At 41.5% G+C, this 13992-nt stretch overlaps 1 protein-coding gene across 1 annotated transcript in view; it reads right to left on the reverse strand.

The window, feature by feature from the left end:
* Pebp4 (phosphatidylethanolamine binding protein 4) overlaps window positions 1-13704 on the reverse strand; it is a 198412-nt gene extending 184708 nt beyond the window's left edge. The window contains exon 1 of the mRNA XM_071609250.1: window positions 13628-13704. The gene's annotated coding sequence lies outside the window, so the exon portion shown is untranslated. The remainder of the gene's footprint in view (window positions 1-13627) is intronic.
* Between the last annotated feature and the right edge of the window lie 288 nt (window positions 13705-13992).

The following is a 13992-nucleotide window of genomic DNA, read 5'->3' on the forward strand; positions in this document are numbered from 1 at the left end:
TAACGCTGGCGGACCCAGAGGAAAACGAAACTCCAAATCCTGAGCTCCATCCAGTTTCTCAGACATTTACAGGCTATTTAGTGTCATAAATTTTCTAGTCTGCCTGATATAAGGTTGTGCTTGGGGTTTCTCTGGACAGAAGCATGTTTACAGAAGAAGAGTGTGATAAGGGGAAGAACTGGCTCCTCTGAGGTGGCCTGAGCTTCCACAGGTGCAAAGGGGGAGAGTAGGACTCCCAGGGGAAGTTATCTACAGACCCATGGTCAATCGGGCTTCCTGGAGAAAGGCTGTGAGAGGGGAGAACTGACCCCTTCCTCGGGCTTTGGTTTCTTACCATAACATTTTTATAATTTCACTTCACAACCAGGCCTGGTTTTGCCATCATACCTGGACTGTAGTGAACTAGTCCCACTTATTATTTTTTTTCTTTCAGTTTTTGGGGGAGTGGGGGGTTACTAGGAATTGAACTCAGGGGCACTCGACCACTGAGCCACATCCCCGGCCCTATTTTGTATTTTATTAGAGACAGGATCTCACGGAGTTGCTTAGCATCTCGCTAAATTGCTGAAACTGGCTTTGAACTTTCCATCCTCCTGCCTCAGCCGCCTGAGTCAATGGGATTACAGGCTTGTGCCACTGTGCCGGGCCTTTCTTTCATTCTTGATAAAACTATTAATCAAGATAAAAATCACACCCATAAAAGTCTCTCTGAACATGTCCAATTCAGAGGGTTTTAGTGTATTAACAGAATTGTGCACCCATCCCCACTAACTACAGAACATTTCCATCACCCCAAAGAAGTCCTGAAGTCACTAGCAGTTACTGTCCCCGCAGCCCCCCCCACCTGATCTATTTCCTGCCTCTGTGAGTTGGCCTCGTCCAATACCACCCTCCCCTCCCCTCCCCTCCGATGTCCTTCCCTATGGACGCTCTTTTTGGACACTGTCATCACTATATACTGATTCAGCTCTGAAATCCCAGCGTCCGTGCCCTCTGATGGCGACCCCCTCTCACTCCTGCTCTCCGGCTACTCCCACCTTATCTCTGGTCCTTGAACACTTCCTTTCTTTCCTTGCTTATTCTGACTACCTCCCATCTGGTGCCTAGGTCCTGGGACACTTTGTTTTACAGGCCAACAGCTTCGGGTCCTTCCCCTAGTCCTGGCATTGCAGCCAGAGGGTACAACGCCAGCTTGGGACCTGTCCAGGGGTCTGCCTGCTCCTGCTTCTCTTGATGTCCTGTGCCTTCTACAGCCAGGGTAAGAGGGTGGGGTAAGCGTGGGTGAAGGGAAGATTCCCTAGATATGATCCTGCTGCCATGAAATGTCCAAAATGGGCAAATATGTAGGGTTAGAAAATAGACCAGAGGCTGCTAAGGCTTTGGGTTGGGGCAGGAGATGATGAGAGGTTTGGGGATGATGGCTAAAAGGTATGGGGTTTCCTTTGGAGGCAATGAAGATGTTCTAAATTTGTGTGATAAGTTGCACATAATCTGAAAACAATTGACGTGTATACTTTTTTTTAAATTTTGTATTGTTGGCTGTTCAAAACATTACATAGTTCTTGAAATATCATATTTCACACTTTGATTCAAGTGGGTTATGAACTCCCATTTTTACCCCGTATACAGATTGCAGAATCACATCAGTTACACATCCATTGATTTACATATTGCCATACTAGTGTCTGTTGTATTCTGCTGCCTTTCCTATCCTCTACTATCCCCCCTCCCCTCCCCTCCCCTCCCCTCTTCTCTCTCTACCCCCTCTACTGTCATTCATTTCTCCCCCTTGTATTATTTTCCCCTTTCCCCTCACTTCCTCTTGTATGTAATTTTGTATAACCCTGAGGGTCTCCTTCCATTTCCATGCAATTTCCCTTCTCTCTCCCTTTCCCTCCCACCTCTCATCCCAGTTTAATGTTAATCTTCTTCTCATGCTCTTCGTCCCTACTCTGTTCTTAGTTACTCTAATTATATCAAAGAAGACATTTGGCATTTGTTTTTTAGGGATTGGCTAGCTTCACTTAACATAATCTGCTCTAATGCCATCCATTTCCCTGCAAATCCTATGATTTTGTCATTTTTTAATGCAGAGTAATACTCCATTGTGTATAAATGCCACATTTTTTTTTTATCCATTCGTCTATTGAAGGGCATCTAGGTTGGTTTCACAGTCGATGTAGCAGTGTCCCTGTAGCATGCTCTTTTTAGGTCTTTAGGGAATAGACCAAGAAGGGGAATAGCTGGGTCAAATGGTGGTTCCATTCCCAGCTTTCCAAGAAATCTCCATACTGCTTTCCAAATTGGCTGCACCAATTTGCAGTCCCACCAGCAATGTACAAGTGTACCCTTTTCCCCACATCCTTGCCAGCACTTGTTGTTTGACTTCATAATGGCTGCCAATCTTACTGGAGTGAGATGGTATCTTAGGGTGGTTTTGATTTGCATTTCTCTGACTGCTAGAGATGGTGAGCATTTTTTCATGTACTTGTTGATTGATTGTATGTCCTCCTCTGAGAAGTGTCTGTTCAGGTCCTTGGCCCATTTGTTGATTGGGTTATTTGTTATCTTATTGTCTAATTTTTTGAGTTCTTTGTATACTCTGGATATTAGGGCTCTATCTGAAGTGTGAGGAGTAAAGATTTGTTCCCAGGATGTAGGCTCCCTATTTACCTCTCTTATTGTTTCTTTTGCTGAGAAAAAACTTTTTAGTTTGAGTAAGTCCCATTTGTTGATTCTAGTTATTAACTTTTGTGCTATGGGTGTCTTATTGAGGAATTTGGAGCCTGACCCCACAGTATGTAGATCGTAGCCAACTTTTTCTTCTATCAGACGGCGTGTCTCTGATTTGATATCAAGCTCCTTGATCCATTTTGAATTAACTTTTGTGCATGGTGAGAGAAAGGGATTCAGTTTCATTTTGTTGCATATGGATTTCCAGTTTTCCCAGCACCATTTGTTGAAGATGCTATCCTTCCTCCATTGCATGCTTTTAGCCCCTTTATCAAATATAAGATAGTTGTAGTTTTGTGGATTGGTTTCTGTGTCCTCTATTCTGTACCATTGGTCCACCCGCCTGTTTTGGTACCAGTACTATGCTGTTTTTGTTACTATTGCTCTGTAGTATAGTTTGAAGTCTGGTATCGCTATACCGCCTGATTCACACTTCCTGCTTAGCATTGTTTTTGCTATTCTGGGTCTTTTATTTTTCCATATGAATTTCATGATTGCTTTCTCTATTTCTACAAGAAATGTTGTTGGGATTTTGATTGGCATTGCATTAAACCTATAGAGAACTTTTGGTAATATCGCCATTTTGATGATGTTAGTTCTGCCTATCCATGAACAGGGTATATTTTTCCATCTTCTAAGATCTTCTTCTATTTCTTTCTTTAGGGTTCTGTAATTTTCATTGTATAAGTCTTTCACCTCTTTTGTTAGGTTGATTCCCAAGTATTTTATTTTTTTTGAGGATATTGTGAATGGAGTGGTTGTCCTCATTTCCATTTCAGAGGATTTGTCGCTGATATACAGGAATGCCTTTGATTTATGCGTGTTGATTTTATATCCTGCCACTTTGCTGAATTCATTTATTAGCTCTAATAGTTTCTTTGTAGACCCTTTTGGGTCTGCTAGGTATAGAATCATGTCATCTGAAAATAGTGATAATTTAAGTTCTTCTTTTCCTATTTTTATGCCTTTAATTTCTTTCGTCTGTCTAATTGCTCTGGCCAGTGTTTCGAGAACTATGTTGAACAGAAGTGGTGACAGAGGGCATCCCTGTCTTGTTCCAGATTTTAGAGGGAATGCCTTCAATTTTTCTCCATTCAGAATGATGCTAGCCTGAGGCTTAGCATAGATTGCTTTTACAATATTGAGGTATGTTCCTGTTATCCCTAGTTTTTCTAGAGTTTTGAACATAAAGGGATGCTGTACTTTGTTGAATGCTTTTTCCGCATCTATCGAGATGATCATATGGTTCTTATTTTTAAGTCTATTGATGTGGTGAATAACATTTATTGATTTCCGTATATTGAACCAGCCTTGCATCCCAGGGATGAATCCTACTTGATCATGGTGCACAATTTTTTTGATATGTTTTTGTATCCAATTTGCCAGAATTTTATTGAGGATTTTTGCATCTAGGTTCATTAGAGATATTGGTCTGTAGTTTTCTTTCTTTGAAGTGTCTTTGTCTGGTTTAGGAATCAGGGTGATGTTGGCCTCGTAGAATGAATTTGGAAGTTCTCCCTCTTTTTCTATTTCCTGAAGTAGCTTGAAAAGTATTGGTATTAGTTCCTCTTTAAAGGTTTTGTAAAACTCTGCTGTATACCCATCTGGTCCTGGGCTTTTCTTAGTTGGTAGTCTTTTGATGGTTTCTTCTATTTCCTCAATTGATATTGGTCTGTTTAGGTTGTCTATATCCTCCTGACTCAATCTGGGCAGATCATATGACTTAAGAAATTTATCGATGCCTTCACTATCTTCTAATTTATTGGAGTATAAGGATTCAAAATAATTTCTGATTATCTTCTGTATTTCTGAAGTGTCTGTTGTGATATTGCCTTTTTCATCCCGTATGCTAGTAATTTGAGTTCTCTCTCTTCTTCTCTTCGTTAGCAGAGCTAAGGTTCTGTCGATTTTATTTATTTTTTCAAAGAACCAACTTTTAGTTTTGTCAATTTTTTCAATTGTTTCTTTTGTTTCGATTTCATTAATTTCAGCTCTGATTTTAATTATTTCTTGCCTTCTACTTCTTTTGCTGTTGTTTTGCTCTTCTTTTTCTAGGATTTTGAGATGAAGTATGAGATCATTTATTTGTTGGTTTTTTCTTTTTTTAAGGAATGAACTCCAAGCAATGAATTTTCCTCTTAGAACTGCTTTCAATGTGTCCCATAGATTCCGATATGTTGTGTCTGTGTTTTCATTAATCTCTAAGAATTTTTTAATTTCCTCCTTGATGTCTTCTATAACCCATTGATCATTCAGTAACCTATTGTTCATTCTCCAAGTGATGCATGATTTTTCCTTCCTTCTTTTATCATTGATTTTCAGTTTCATTCCATTATGATCAGATAAGATGCATGGTATTATCTCTAGTCCTTTATATTGTCTAAGAGTTGCCCTGTGACATAATATATGATCTATTTTTGAGAAGGATCCATGTGCTGCTGAGAAAAGTGTAACTGCTTGATGTTGGGTGGTATATTCTATATATGTCAATTAAGTCTAGGTTATTAATTGTGTTATTGAGTTCTATAGTTTCCTTATTCAACTTTTGTTTGGAAGATCTGTCCAATGGTGAGAGAGGTGTGTTGAAGTCTCCCATGATTATTGTATGGTGGTCTATTAGACTCTTGAACTTGAGAAGAGTTTGTTTGATGAACATAGCTGCACCATTGTTTGGGGCATATATATTTATGATTGTTATGTCTTGTTGGTGTATGGTTCCCTTGAGCAGTATGTAATGTCCCTCTTTATCCCTTTTGATTAACTTTGGCTTGAAATCTATTTTATTTGATATGAGTATGGACACTCCTGCTTGTTTCCAAAGTCCATATGAGTGATATGATTTTTCCCAACCTTTCACCTTCAGCCTATGTATGTCTTTTCCTATCAAATGCATCTCCTGTAGGCAGCATATTGTTGGGTCTTGTTTTGTGATCCATTCTACTAGCCTGTGTCTCTTAATTGGTGAGTTTAAGCCATTAACATTTAGGGTTATTATTGAGATATGGGTTGTTCTTCCAGCCATATTTGTTTATTTATGTTACTAAACATGGTTTGTTTTCCTCTTTGATTATTTTTCCCCCCTTTACTGTCCTACCTCCCACTGTTGGTTTTCATTGTTATTTTCCATTTCCTCTTCCTGTAATGTTTTGCCAAGGATGTTTTGAAGAGATGGTTTTCTAGCTGCAAATTCTTTTAACTTTTGTTTATCGTGGAAGGTTTTAATTTCATCTTCCATCCTGAAGCTTAATTTCGCTGGATACACAATTCTTGGTTGGAACCCATTTTCTTTCAGTGTTTGAAATATGTTATTCCAGGATCTTCTAGCTTTCAGAGTCTGTGTTGAAAGATCAGCTGTTATCCTGATTGGCTTACCCCTAAATGTAATCTGCTTCCTTTCTCTTGTAGCTTTTAAAATTCTCTCCTTATTGTGTATGTTGGGTATCTTCATTATAATGTGTCTAGGTGTGGATCTCTTATGATTTTGCACATTTGGCGTCCTGTAGGCTTCTAGGATTTGGGATTCTGTCTCATTCTTCAAGTCTGGGAAGTTTTCTCGTATTATTTCATTGAATAGATTGCTCATTCCTTTGGTTTGGAGCTCTATACCTTACTGTATCCCAATGACTCTTAAGTTTGGTCTCTTTATGTTATCCCATATTTTCTGGATGTTCTGCTCATGGTTTCTTAACAGTCTTGCTGAGCTGTCTATGTTCTTTTCAAGTTGAAGTACTTTGTCTTCATTGTCTGATGTTCTATCTTCTAAGTGTTCTACTCTGCTGGTAGTATTCTCCATTGAGTTTTTAAGTTGGTTTATTGCTTCCTGCATTTCTAGGATTTTGGTTTGTTTGTTTTTTATAACCTCTATCTCCCTGTATAGTTGATCTTTTGCTTCCTGGATTTGTTTGTGTAATTCATTGTCGAAGTGATCTTTCATTGTCTGATTTTGCTGTCTAATGTCTTCCTTGAGACTCCAGATCATCTGAAGCATGTATATCCTGAATTCTTTATCTGACATTCCATCTGCTGCAGCTGTTACCTCTTCTAAAGTTGAGTTGACCTGCATTGCTTGTGGTCCTTTCTTTCCTTGTCTTTTCATACTGCTTGCGTTTCTTTCTGCTTGGTGAAACTGTTGTGTTTTTGAAAATTTTTCCCCCTATATATTTATATTGCTCTTGTATAGTTTAAAAGTCTCTCTTGCAGGGTCAGGCGGTGGTCTGCCTACCTTGCAGGCGTGGGCGGCGGCTCTGCTCTGCCCCTCCTCCAATTGGTGTGACTTGTCTACCACACCTGCGGACCTCTGGGCCTGTTCTGCTGGTCGGTCGCAGGTCTGCCTACCTTGCAGGCGCAGGCAGCGGCTCTGCTCTGCCCTTACTCCAATTGGGGTGACATGACTACCACGCCGGCAGGCCGCTGGGCCTGTCCCGGGCGCGGGCGAAAGCTCTGCTTTGCCCCTACTCCAATTGGGGTGACGTGTGTACCACGCCGGCAGGCCACCGGGCCTGATCCGCCGGTCGGTTGCAGGTCTGCCTACCTTGCAGGCACGGGCGGCGGCCCTGCTCTGCCCCTCCTCCAATTGGTGTGACTTGTCTACCACACCCGCGGACCGCTGGGCCTGTTCCGGGCGCAGGGGAAGGCTCTGCTCTGCTCCTACTCCAATTGAGGTGATGTGCCTACCACCCCGGCCAGCCGCTGGGCCTGTTCCACCGGTCGGTCGCAGGTCTGCCTACCTTGCGGGCACTGGCGGCGGCTCTGCTCTGCCCCTACTCCAATTGGGGTTACGTGACTACCACGCCGGTGGGCCACTGGGCCTGTTCCGGGTGCGGGAGGCGGCTCTGCTCTGCCCCTGTGGCTTGATGACAAAGTGAGAGAGACTCGGGTGTTTGTGACTCACTTTCTTTACCAGGAGACCAACTGTTTCTGTCGCCGCTGGTATCGATGAAGTTCTCTCCTCCGCCGCTTTCTGATGACATCAGATCTCTGCCATGTTGGTATCCCATGCGAATGGCAGCATTTCGTTCCCTTTGCCGGGTGACCAAAGCAACGGGTGGGTCCTAACTGGCCCTCACAAGCCCCGTCTCAGTCCTGTTGCCACTGCCTATGAAGGCTCGGTTGGTATTTACCTCCACAGTATTCAGCAGGACCCGGACCGAGAAGCAGTTTCCGCGGGTTCTTTATCCCTGGGCCAGAGCAGTTCCGGGAGCCGGAATTCGGCCGCTCCGTGTTCGGTGTATGTTCTGATAGGAGCAGGCTCCAAGAAGCAGTTTCCGCGGGTTATTTAGCACTGAGCCTGAGTAATTTGTCTGCGAGCCGCAGGCGAATGGCAGCCTGAAATTACCTGTTCTATGGCTGAATGAGCTGCGATCAGTCAAAAACAGGGATGGTGACGTCAGCTCTCCAAGATGGTGGCCGCTGGCTTCCTCTGTGGTCTGACCGGTGTGGAGAACCGAATTGGACCACTTCCTTCCCCCGTCTCAAACCCAGAATTCAGCACTGAGTACGGTGATTGCACAGCTGGCAGAAGCCCGCAGAAACTGCAGCGCTGTATTCCTGCGTCGCTATCTCCTCGTTTCCCAGCGCAGGCCGCAGACTCTAGCCGCGGGGTGATTTGCTGAATAAGCAGCGTGACCCTCCGTGCGGACAAATCTCTCGCGTTTGAGCCCCCGTAGCTGATCCTCGTGCGATGGAAATCCTTCCTCTAGGTTTTGGAGCACCCCAGTTTTGCTGGAAATTCCTAACAAGATAGCTTTTAGCCGTTCTAACTCGTCATTCTCCCGCACAGTGACGTGGTACACAGGGGGTAATGCTCTCCCTTCGCTGCCATCTTCCCCAATCCTGACATGTATACTTTTGCATTGGTGAATTAAGCCAGGCATAGTGGTACGTGCCTGTGATCCCACCTGTCTGGGAGGCCAAAGCAGGATGAGGGCAAATTTGAGGCCAGCCTCAGTGATCTAGAAAGACTCTGTCTCAAAATAAAATTGAAAAAGGCCAGAGAGCTTCCATGTCCACCAATCCCTAGGCTCAGACCGAGACCAGAGAACTGAGGACGGCGCCTATAGAGCTGCCAGCCATGATGGGGAGAAGGGGCCATGCCTCCCCTCGAATGCCCAGTTTCCAATAACAACAAAATCACCAACAAGAAATATATATATTTTTAATTTAAAAACAAAAAACAGAGAGAAAACCAAATGGCAAAACACTTGGTTCAAAGAGATAAAATTAATTGATGGAAATCATCCCCTAGGAAGGCCCAGACATCAGACTTGGTACACTAAGAGTTTTAAAACAACAGTATGCTCAAAAACCTAAAGGAAAACACAGAAAATGAAATGAAATCCAGGAAATGCCACATAACAATATTAGAATGTCAACAAAGAGATAGAAATCACAAACAGGAACCAAGGGGAAATTCTGGAGCTGAAAAATACAGTAATGGACGTGATCGATTCAGCTAAGGGATTTGAGAGCCGATTTCAGCAGGTAGAAGAAAGAATTGGTGACAACATTTGAAATCATCGATTCTGAGGACCAAAAGGAAAATAAAAAAGAATGAAGAAGAGTGAAGAGAGCCTCAGGATTTCTGGGGTCCCATCAAGCAGACCAACATTTGCAGACGTTAAGACAAAGGAGGAGAAAAAACAGAGAGATTATTTGAAGACAAATGGCCACAACTTCCCAAACTTGAAGACATGAATCTAAAAATCCAAGGAGTTCAAAAGATCCCTACTCTGAGACACATAAGCGAACTATCAGCCAATTGCTCAGTAGAAATCTTGGAGGCCAGCAGGAATTGGTATCTAAAGTGCTTTAAAGAACAAACTATGGACCAAGAATTCTACTCCCAACAAGGCTAGCCTCCAAAAATTAGGAAGAAATTAAATTCTCAGGTAAACAAGAGCTGAGGGACGGGGCCGAGGGTGTAGCTCAGTGGTGAAGCCCTGCTTAGTGCAGGTGAGGCCCTGGGTTGGAACCCCAGAGCTGAAGAAGAAAGTAAAGAAGGAATTCATCACCACGAGAGCTGCTCTGTAAGGAATACCAACAGGAGTCCTTCAGATAGTAACTTGAAATTAGTTGAAGATAAAAAGACCTTCATTCGGGTCGACCCATAGGCAGATATAAAAGCGAGTTATTATAATTTTGGTTTGTAACTCCACTTCTTAAATACAGGACTTAAAGACAATGAATTAAAATGATCATAATTCAATGTCATTGGGTATACAATATAGAAAGAGGTAAACTGTGACATCGTATCATAAAATGGAGAGGAACATAGAGCTTTACAGGAATAGAGCCTTCGTGTGTGATTGAAATTAAGTTGGTATCAACTCAAACTGAATTCTTACGACTTTAGAATGTTATGTGCAATCTACATGGTGACCACAAAATGTATCTATACAGCATACCCAAAAGGAAATGAGTGCCTAGCACAGGGAAAAAGAAAAAAGAAAAACCAACTAAACATGAAGAAAGAAAAAAAGAACTGATTGCCTGTAAGTAATTACTTAACTTCCCCAAAGTCATAGGGAAAAAAAGTTAGTTGGCAGATTGGATTTTAAAAAAAACATGGTCCAACTATATGCTGTCTACAATAGATTCACTTGAGATCTAAGGGGCTCCTCACCAGAGCTGAGCAGATGTCGGCAACATGCTCTTGAACCTCTAAAATGGTGAGTGAAACAAATCTCATTTCTTTATAAATTATCAAGCCACTGGTGTTTTGTTTTAGCAACAGAAAACAGACTAATACGGAAATAACACAAACACCAAGTACCAGAATCCAATATATATGAAGCAAACATTGACAGAATTGAATAAATAGTAAATTGACAATAATAGTTGATAATTTCAATACTCCAGTTTTAATAATATATAAACTAAATGGAAGAGCAGTAAAGAAACAGAGGGCATGAACAACATTACAAATCAAATGGATATATAAAACACACACCAAATAGTCCATAAAGCAGAATACATATGTTTGTAAAGTACACATATAGAATATTCTCCAAAATAGACCATATGTTAAGCCACAAAACGAGTGGGGTTTTTTGTTGTTGTTGTTGTTTGTTTGTTTGTTTGTTTTTGGTTTCTGCAGTGATGGGGAAAGAACCCAGGGACATTCTACCATTGAGCTACATTCCTGATCCTTTTTATTTTGAGATTCAAAGACCTCCCACAAAGAGTGAGAGGTATTGCTCAGGGCTAGACTCTTGCCTAACCTGTCCTGGGTTCTTTCCCTAGCACTAAACAGCAGTCACCAAAAACAATAGGAAAAGTCCTGGACCAAGTAGTTTTGCTGGTAAGTGCTACTAAATACTTAAAAGAGGATTAACACCAGTCTTTCTCCAACCCTCCAAAAAATTGAAGTTGAGAGAATTCTTCCTAACTCATTCAATGAGGCCAGCATTACCCTGATACCAGAGTCAAACAAAGACACCACAAAAAAAGAAAACTACGGACCAATATCCCTTATGAACATTGATGCAAAAATTATCAACATACTAGTGCAAAGAACTTAAATGCACATGACAGAAGAGATATCATAACCAAGGAAGATTCCTTCTGGAATGCAAGAAATCCAACAGACAAAAAACTAACCCATATAAGACACCACATAAGCAGAAGGAAGGAAAATTCTGCATGGTCTTCTCGATTGATGCAGAAAAAGCATTTGACAAAATTCAACATACTTTCATGATAAAAACTCTCAATGAACTAGGAAAAGAAGGAACTGTTCATAATATGTTAAAGACTGTGTATGAGCCAAGTGTGGTGGTGCATGCTTGCAATCCCAGCGGCTTGGGAGGCTGAGGCAGGAGGATACCAAATTTAAGACCAGCCTTAGCAACTTAGAGAGACCTTGTCTCAAAATAAAAATTAAAATAAAATAAAAATGGCTAGGTATGTGACTCAGGTTAAGTGCCTCTGTGCTCAAACCCTGGTACAGAGAGAGAGAGAGAGAGAGAGAGAGAGAGAGAGAGATTGACCATGTATGAAAACCTCATATCTCCATTAATGATGGAGATAAAAGGCAAAAGTATAAAAGTTTTCCCCTAAGATTAAGAACAACACAAGGATATGTGCATTTGTCACTTCTGTTCAATATATTCCGGAAGCTCTAGCAATTATGCAAAATAAAGGAATAAAAAGCATACAAATTAGAAAGGAGGAAGAACCATGATTTCTATTTGCTGATGACATGATTTCATACACAGGAAACCCTAATAATTCAAAGAAAAGAAAAAACTGTGAGAGCTAATAAGCAAATTCAGCAAAGTTGCAGGATATGAAATCAACAAATATCAAATGCATTTCTGTCCTCTTAACAACAAAGAATTCAAATAAGAGATTAGGAAAACAACTCTTCAATGGCATCAAAAAGAACAAGTAGGAATAAATTTAATTAGGAGGCAAAAAGACTTGTACACTGAAAACTACAAAATCTTGCTAAAAGATGTGAAGGCGCTACACAGAAAGAAATCCAAATTGGAAGACTTAATGTTGTTAAGATGACAATATCTATACATTCAAGGCAAGTCCTATAAAATCCCAATGATGTGGTTGGTTGCATATCCTAAAATTCATATGCAAGCTCAAGAGACTCCAATTAGCCAAACAAACTTGAAAAAAAAGCACATAGTTGGAAAACTAAAACTTCTTGATGACAAGACTTAAAAAGCTACAATATTAAAACAATGAGGTGACCACACGCTGGGGTATTCAGCTATAATCCCAGCTATTCAGGAGGCTGAGGCAGGAGGATCACAAGTTAAAGGCCAGTTTGGGCAACTTAGTGAGACCCTGTCTCAAAGTAAAAGGGGCTGGAGATGTAGCTCAGTGGTAGAGTACTTGCCTAACATGTGTGAGGTCCTGGGTTCAATCCCTACAATCACAAAACAAACAAACAGAATGATGTGATGCTGGCGTAAAGATGCATAAATAAGTCACTGGAATAGAATAGAGAGCCCAGAAATAAACTCTTGTTTGTATTACCATCAGATGATGAGTGGGAAAAGGACAGTCACGTCCACAAATGGTGCTAAGACACCTGGGTAGACACATGCCACATAACAGCGCAGCCAAACTAGCAGGTTCTGGCAAGAGGCAAAGGGGGATAAGAAAAATAAAGACTCATACACGTATAGATGCTTTTGAAGATTCAGCTCGGGTCAGGTAGAGTGCTGCTCTCTGATGGAGAAGCATGTCTAAAGAATTACACCAGAGATCTTTATTTATATGTCTCATTATCAGGTTAAAGACTTTGCAAGTATTATGCATTATTCTTTGTATTCGGGAAAGTTACAAGGTTAGCAACATTATGCAGCTTTCTCATAGAGGCATTCTACAGTTGCAATATGCAATGTCAGGAGCTTTGTGTAGCTTTCAAGAAAGTCCATTGTTCAGGAGCAGCAGAGCTGGTGAAACATTGTGGTTGTCTAGCAAGAAAGTTCCTCTGTTCCCAGGAGCTGTGTGCCTGAGATCAAGGTCAGAGCTGATAAGATTCTAGCACAGAGCCTCTCATGCAGGGAATTACCAGAGCAGCTAGCTATCCTGCACCTTTGCACAGAAACTTTACCAGGCACCAAGTGTGCCATAGCCATGAGGTCATCAGAGACCCCAGTCTCAGACACTGCTCTTCCATTCTCTGTCCCTGCTCTCTACAGACACACGCAGAAAAATGAAGTTGGACTCACCATATATTGTATATAAAAACTGGTGCAAAATGGATCAAAGATCTAAATGCTAAGACCATAAAAATCTCAGGAGAAAACAGAGGGGGAAAGATTCACGGCACTGGATTTGGCAATGGTTTCTATGGTTTTTATATGACATCAAAAGTACAGGCAATTCAAGTAAAAATAGGCAAATAGACTTCATTAAAACCCAACCTTACCCTCCTTTCAGGGTCAGATCCAGTCTCTGTTCTCCCCACGGGTCTAAGGATGGAGAAAAGAGGGGTTCTTCTTCCTGTCTCATGGAAGAGGAAACGAGGACCCCATAAAGGAAAAAAATCCTTGCTAAATCTGTCAGAAGCAAGGCCTGGCTGAAGTCTGTACTGCTCAATCCAGCCACAACTCCAGCAGTAGAAATGTGCCCAAGTGCACTTTCTGGGCAGAGTTCGAGAAACATTTGATGCTCAGAGATGAGCACTTAGAAATGCCCCTGATAAAATCCTCCGATCATGCCAGAGCGAGGAAATAGGAAATACCACTCTTAACACTAGGTCAAGCTCTCGTGTCTGTCTGTCTGTCTGTCTCT

This window comes from Marmota flaviventris, chromosome 3, assembly GCF_047511675.1.
Source record: "Marmota flaviventris isolate mMarFla1 chromosome 3, mMarFla1.hap1, whole genome shotgun sequence".
NCBI lineage: Eukaryota > Metazoa > Chordata > Mammalia > Rodentia > Sciuridae > Marmota > Marmota flaviventris.